The sequence below is a fragment of the Mirounga angustirostris genome, unplaced genomic scaffold (genome assembly GCF_029215605.1).
Source record: "Mirounga angustirostris isolate CCGP_5_RB_7025 unplaced genomic scaffold, mMirAng1.0.hap1 SCAF_15, whole genome shotgun sequence".
NCBI lineage: Eukaryota > Metazoa > Chordata > Mammalia > Carnivora > Phocidae > Mirounga > Mirounga angustirostris.
In genome coordinates, this window is record NW_026991723.1 from 41124910 (window position 1) to 41131600 (window position 6691).

The 6691-nt window shown below is 43.1% G+C and overlaps 1 protein-coding gene across 1 annotated transcript in view; it reads right to left on the reverse strand.

Moving 5' to 3' along the window:
• The window catches only part of FREM1 (FRAS1 related extracellular matrix 1), a 290889-nt gene extending 284652 nt beyond the window's left edge, over positions 1-6237 (reverse strand). The window contains exon 1 of the mRNA XM_064579475.1: positions 6176-6237. The gene's annotated coding sequence lies outside the window, so the exon portion shown is untranslated. The remainder of the gene's footprint in view (positions 1-6175) is intronic.
• Between the last annotated feature and the right edge of the window lie 454 nt (positions 6238-6691).

The following is a 6691-nucleotide window of genomic DNA, read 5'->3' on the forward strand; positions in this document are numbered from 1 at the left end:
TACTGCCCTAGGTACCTTGTAAACCTCCCCAAAAGAGGATCCAGGTGGTGGCATTTCTCAGATTCCTTGTGCAGGGAAGTGCCTTTTCATGGTACATCTTGAGGAGCGATGTTTTCCTGAACCCACTTTGGGAAGCACCGGCCTAGGTCAGCCGTGCGTCTCCACCTACATCTCCAGTGGTATTCTTTCGGTTCTTATTTTCCTAACTGGCCATCCATTTGTAGTCCCTGGGACTCTTCTGCTTGTGGTGTAGAATATTAGGAGAAGAGACAAGAAACAGAGTGTTCCAGAATTGTCTCTTCTTGAGCACCAGTTTCTACTGAGGCGGCTAAGAAATGCCTTCGGAGGCGCTGGGAACTATGGCAAAGCTGACAGGATAACTGAGACAAGGGAAACTGAGGAGAACTCGGGAGAAGAAGAAGAAAAGAGAAAAAGGAAAAGACAACATAAGAAGGGATACCTGGGGAGAAGGGAGGTGAACCACAAACAATTAGCACCCACCTTCCACATTAACATGATGACCCCAGAGCCGAGTGAAGCTGAAGCCATCAGCGAGGGGGTATTCCCGCAGGAGTAGCTGATCAGCCGCCTGTCAGGGAGCCTTTTCCCTCGGGCCTCAGCCTCTCAGCCTTCGCCTCCTGAGCCAAGGGAAGCCATGTACATACCCAGCAAACCTTTACCATCCCTGTGATGTCTTCTTACTGTTTCTCACTATCAGGGATTCTGCTATTTTGAATGATAATATACCATGTGCTAAAATGATTTGCTCTTGACAAAAGCAAAAGCACACAAAGCTTGAGTGGCAGGCAAAGACCGTGTCCATTTGGCTTTAGAGGCTCAGATTCATAACTGTTCGGGGTCTAAGGACTTCAGAGGCAAGCTTGTATTGGTGACCGTCTTTGCAAGTGGCCCTCAGAAATGGGTGTGTGTAAACATTGTTCTTTATCTGAAGAACATTAAAGGTAAACCACCAGCTCACCTGTTCACATGGCTTCCTGGCAGGAGGGGCAGTTGAGGTGATTGCTTGGAGCCTGTCCACTGTTATTAAATATTTGCACTGCCAATACCAGATACTACCCGGCAATTTGAAATGTTACCTGCAATAGTGACATCTGGTGGCTGCTATGTCTTACTGCACCTCCTTAAGGCAGGACATAAGGCCTAAGATTGTAAGCAATAAATTTTCGGTCACAACATAAAAGTATTACATGAGTTCTGGAAAAGGAATCCAGAAATGTTAAGATTTAACAACTTCCACTCAAAGCTTATGCTACTCACTATATTAAAAATTATTACAAAAAAAATAAATGAAAATTATGACCAAAGAATTATTGTGGTAGAAGTCCTTGTTTCTACAGGGGAAGTAGCTAAGGAAATATCCAATTATTTTGCAAGGGGTACAGCACGTCAGCAAGCAATGTTTGAGGTGAGATTGGTTTTCCATGATCTCACCCACACACCTGCTAAGTGGGTGGCAGCCCATGCACTATGACTTTAAAAATTAAATGGACAACACGCATTCTCTCCTGAGAATTGTGGAACTGAGAGAATAAATAAATAACATCATTTATCTGGAGAGATGAAGGTAGAGTATCCCATGAGGTACAGAGATAGCCAAAATGGGCCCTGTATGCGACGAAGTTTTGCGGGCTCAGGGTCTAAGAAGATTAAAGACAAAGCTGACCAGGAGACAGAAGAAAATAAACAGTGTGCAAAGAGAATCAGGAAGCATGAAGAAAGGGAAATGTGGAGAAAGCAATGGACAGAGGCAGCTACCCTTGGTTTCTGCCCTTCTGTGAGCCTAATTTTTCTTTTTTTTTAATAAGATTTCGTTTATTTATTTATTTGAGAGAGAGAGAGAGAGAGTGCATGCAAGTTGCGGGGGGAGCAGAGGGAGAGGGACAAGCAGACGCCACGATGAGTGCGAGCCTGATTCTGGGCTCACTCAATCCCACGACACTGAAATCATGACCTGAGCCAAAACCAAGAGTCAGACGCATAACCAACTAAGCCACCCAGGTGCCCCGAGCCTAATTTTTCTTTAATTAAAAAAAAAAAAAAGTCACAGAGGTAACTTGAGTGATTTCCAAGGCACAAAAGGAGTCCTGGATCTCTTAATTAAAATATTAAGTCTTTCTTACAAATCTGAATTGCTTTTCATCCCGCACTAATTCTCAGTACTCTTGTTGCCTATTTTCCTTATTTTTCTCCAATGCTCAACAGCACTGATAGAGAGGGCTTTTCAACTGGAACAAGATTGGACACTTTGCTTCCATGTAGTTGCATTAAAGACTCAGCCACGTGAGAAAAATATAACCTAAGGATATCTTTGTAACTCAGAAAGGCCCAGTTCAGTTCTGCCCCAGTGCTTGTTTAGAGTCAAACTGAACACATTCAAGTCTGCTTACCCATCTTCCCTGTCCTGCCCTGAAGACCCATTCCCCCCACATTGCCAACTTCCTCCCCAGCACCTAAGCCAGAAAGCGAAGACTCATTCTAGATCCTCTCTCCTGCCCTACATCCATTCTGGTGTCACCAAATCTGTTTAACTTAGAATTGCAGAGCATAAATCTTAGCCACTGCTATAGACTAAAGGTTTGTGTTCCCCCACAATTCATATGTTGAAGCCTAATCCCCAATGTGATGGTGTTTGGAGATAGCACTACTGGGAGGTTCTTAGGTCATGAGAGTGGAATCCTCATGAACAGGATTGGTGCCCTTTTAAAAGACACCGCAAAGGGCACCTGGGTGGCTCAGTCAGTTAAGCGTCTGCCTTAGGCTCAGGTCATGATCCCGGAGTCCTGGATCGAGTCCCACAGCAGGCTCCCTGCTCAGCAGGGAGTCTGCTTCTCCCTCTGCCCCTCCCCCCACTTGTGCACTCGTGCTCTCTCACTCACTCTCTCTCTCAAATTAAAAAACAAAACAAAACAAAACCAAAAAAAACCTGCTTAAAAGAGACCCCAGAGAGCTCCCTTGTCCCTCCCTGTAAGGACACAACACAAAGACAGCTGGCTATGAGCCAGGAAGCAGACCCTCACTAAATCAACAGACATCTTGATCTTCAACTTCCCAGCCTCCAGAACTATGAGAAATGAATTTCTGTTATTTATAAGCCACCCTGTCTAGAATATTCTGTTACAGCAGTACAAACTGACTATGACAGCCACCAACTTGCTTGGTGTCGTTTTCTTACATAATGCTTCATTCCCTTGACCTACAACAGAAATGCTTCTTAGTTAAAACAAAAACCTAATCAGTTATACCACCATTGTTGACAGTCAGGACCAATGGGCATTTTTTTCCTATTGTAAACTGATAACAGCTATAAATCAAAATTTGGCCTTAAGTCAACATTTATTTATCCAACATATAATGTGACTAAGTAATATGCATCAGGCATGCAGATAACAAATATGATTCAAATAACTTGTTTTAAAGAGACATACTTTTAAATTAACTACAATTAGTGCTCGCTTCGGCAGCACATATACTAAAATTAACTACAATTAAATGGTATGCATGCTATAATAAATATCTGGATGAAAAATACAAGGTAACACAGGAAGAAACAATGAATTCTACTTAAAGAATAGAGATGAGAAAAGAACGTCAATGTTTAGAATCAAGAAGGTAACAAAAAAAAGTGTTAGGAATATAATTTGTGTCTGCTGTTATGAACTAAGAAAGAAAAAAATATCCTAATACATGATTTATGTGCAATAAATCCTAATACATGATTTATCTGATCTGTGACTGACTGCATGTAAAATGTAAATAAACATTATTTCCCGCTATCCAGGTGCTCGCTTCAGCAGCACATATACTATTTCCCGCTATCCAGCATCCTCCCATAAAAACAGTAGCAAAATAGGGGGGGAAATGAGATTTGGCTTTTCCCAGAGACGGGTGGTAAGGCCAATAATTCTTGAAGTTCTCCCAGTGAGAGGACCTGGGAGCAGAGTGGGTGGTCCATGTGCTGACCTGTCCTCAGGTGCTGTCCCCCACCAACCTGTGCCCCACCCCCAGCCCAAATGTCCTCTATGGTCATGTGCTCATCATAATGATGGGCTGAGAATCTGGAAACCTTGTGTGGAGATGGAGGTGTGCAGAAAGAATCTTGCCCACTGATCAAGGTCGAACAGAACAAATCAGTTGAGAATCGTTCTGTGGATCAGAGCTGCAGGAAGCAAATAACCACTGTCACACCGTTTGCCTTGTTGGTCAGGGTTGTCAAAATGGACACCACAGCAAAGGGGCACAAACAACACAGCATTTTCACGCCGAGACCATTTTCTGAGAGGAACAGACAATATACTATGCTCCATATTCTCTCGTCAGTTCAAGGCCATCCGAGGAGGATGTTGGCCACCTAGGTCATCCTAGACTTCCCAGAACATTCTAGCAGTACAGACTCTTTACTCTTTCAAACATCACAGTTCCCAGTACACCAAAAACTTAGAATCCTAAGAAAAGAACCCAGAAGAAGAGAAGGAGGGAGAGGCAAAGTGTCAGAAGTCTTCTTTATTTGGGATGCTACATTGAGACTGAGGCGAACTAAATCAAGTGACTTCCGACCTCACCTCTGGGGACGCTATGTCCCCCACATAGGGGAGCCATCTTCCTCCCCTGGGGTGGGAATATGACAATTAACAAAGTGATATGGAATTTGAATACAAATAAATTGTGCTGAATCTCACATATGGTGCCCTAAAAATGTCCAAAATGATGTCATCCAAAGTAGGGGGGGGACTGCAATTAGATGGATGAGGAAGAGGCATTTGAGAAAACAGATTAATGATGGCTTTGACACAATCAGCCTGAGAGGAATACTGGTTTCCATGACAACCAAACCACTTAACCTAAATTAACAAAGCTGTTAAAAAAGAAAAACTTAAAAGATGGGGAGGGGAAAACCCAGTGCATCCTCTTTGGGGAAATTAAGCAGCCTGTCCCATCAGCGCCTGTGAGAGGTGTGTGCGTTAACTACATATCCGCAGGGTGTGTATTCTCTTACACTCCCTGGTTCCCAGTAATTAGTTTTCAGAAGCAGTCCAAAGATGTTGAGAAATTGCAACTAATTAGCGCAGTTTTCTGATAGAACAGCCTTATTAACCCAACGCCGCCTTAGCCAGGCAGCAAGGATAAGGAATAGACAAAGGGCTGCTTCTTGCATTTCCCCAACTTTGCGTTGATGTTCACAACATCTTCCCAGAACCACTTTCCCAGAATCGGGCAGGTCAGGCCAAACTCCGGAATCTCTTTTGTAGCAGAGAATCGCTGCTTTTACAGAGAAACATGCAGGCCATTCACAATGAGACAGGTTCAAAGCAAATAATACAATGTTTATGCACAACTGAATGTCTCCCATGCAATGAAAAGAACTGTATTTTCCTGAGTTGCTTCTAAGACAGTGGAGAACTATCCCCCAGTTTTTCTGGGTCTGCCATGAACTCGTCTGAGCCGCGGTGGACTCAACTAGAGGTGAATCCATCAGAGCGAGGAGAGCAGAGAGAAAGCAGTACAGTACATCTCTATCGGCTTGAAATTCTTGCTAATTCCAATGCTAGTCCTCCACTCCCACTGAGCCTGAAGATGATTGGAAAATGGGGACTTTGCCTCTTTGTTGTCTCTGTTAAAAATGTGTCTCGTATGGATAGTCGACTGCCAACATAAACAAGAAAAGAAATAGGAACCCTAAAAATATCGGGAGCCCTGTCACGGTTTAGCATTTCTTAGAGGTGATATCCTCTGAGTTTATGAGGAAAAAGATACGTTAAGTATTGTAACCAATTAAGTTATGGTAAACCCTTGTTAATACTTTCAGTAGTCCTCCCAGGGGGTGCCTGAAACTGTAGAGTACCAACCCCTACATACATGATGTTTTTTCCTATATGTGCATACCAATGATAAAATTTTATTCATAAAATTAGGCACAGTAAGAGAATAATAATAATGATGTATTAATATAATATTATAATAATAACTAATATTAAAAATGGAACAACCATAATAATATACTGTAATAAAAGTTATCTGAATGTGATCTCTCTCTCAAAATATCTCATCGCACTGTACTCTGCCTTCTCATGATGTAGTGAGACAAGATGTCCAGATGATAAGATGAGGTGAGGGGAAGGACGGAGGCGCTGTGACCCAGCACCCGGCTACCACTGACCTTCTGGCGATATGTCGGTAGGAGGGTCGTCTGCTTCCAGATGGTGGTTGGCTGTGGGTAACTGAAAAAGCAGAAAGCGAAACCATGCAAGACGGACAAGTGTATTACATTTTGTGAAAAATGAATAACACGTGAGGATTTTTAAAAATAAATCTCAAGTTAAACTGTAATAATTAGGGGCGCCTGGGTGGCTCAGTCAGTTAAGCGTCTGCCTTCAGCTCAGGTCATGACCCCAGGGTGCTGGGATCGAGCCCCACATCAGGCTCCCTGCTCAGTGGGGAGCCTGCTTCTCCCTCTACCTCTGCCTGCCGCTCCCCCTGCTTGGGCTCACTCTCTCTCTACAAATAAATAAATAAAATATTTAAAAATTTGTAAAAATTACATCTAAAAGGTAGGAAATATGCACATTGGACATTTTTTTAGCAAGTAGCCTGGTGCATGCCCACACAGCCTCCACGCAGGTGTTATCTCCTGTTTCACGACTTTCTTGTAAATTTGACTGACACTCTGCTTCCG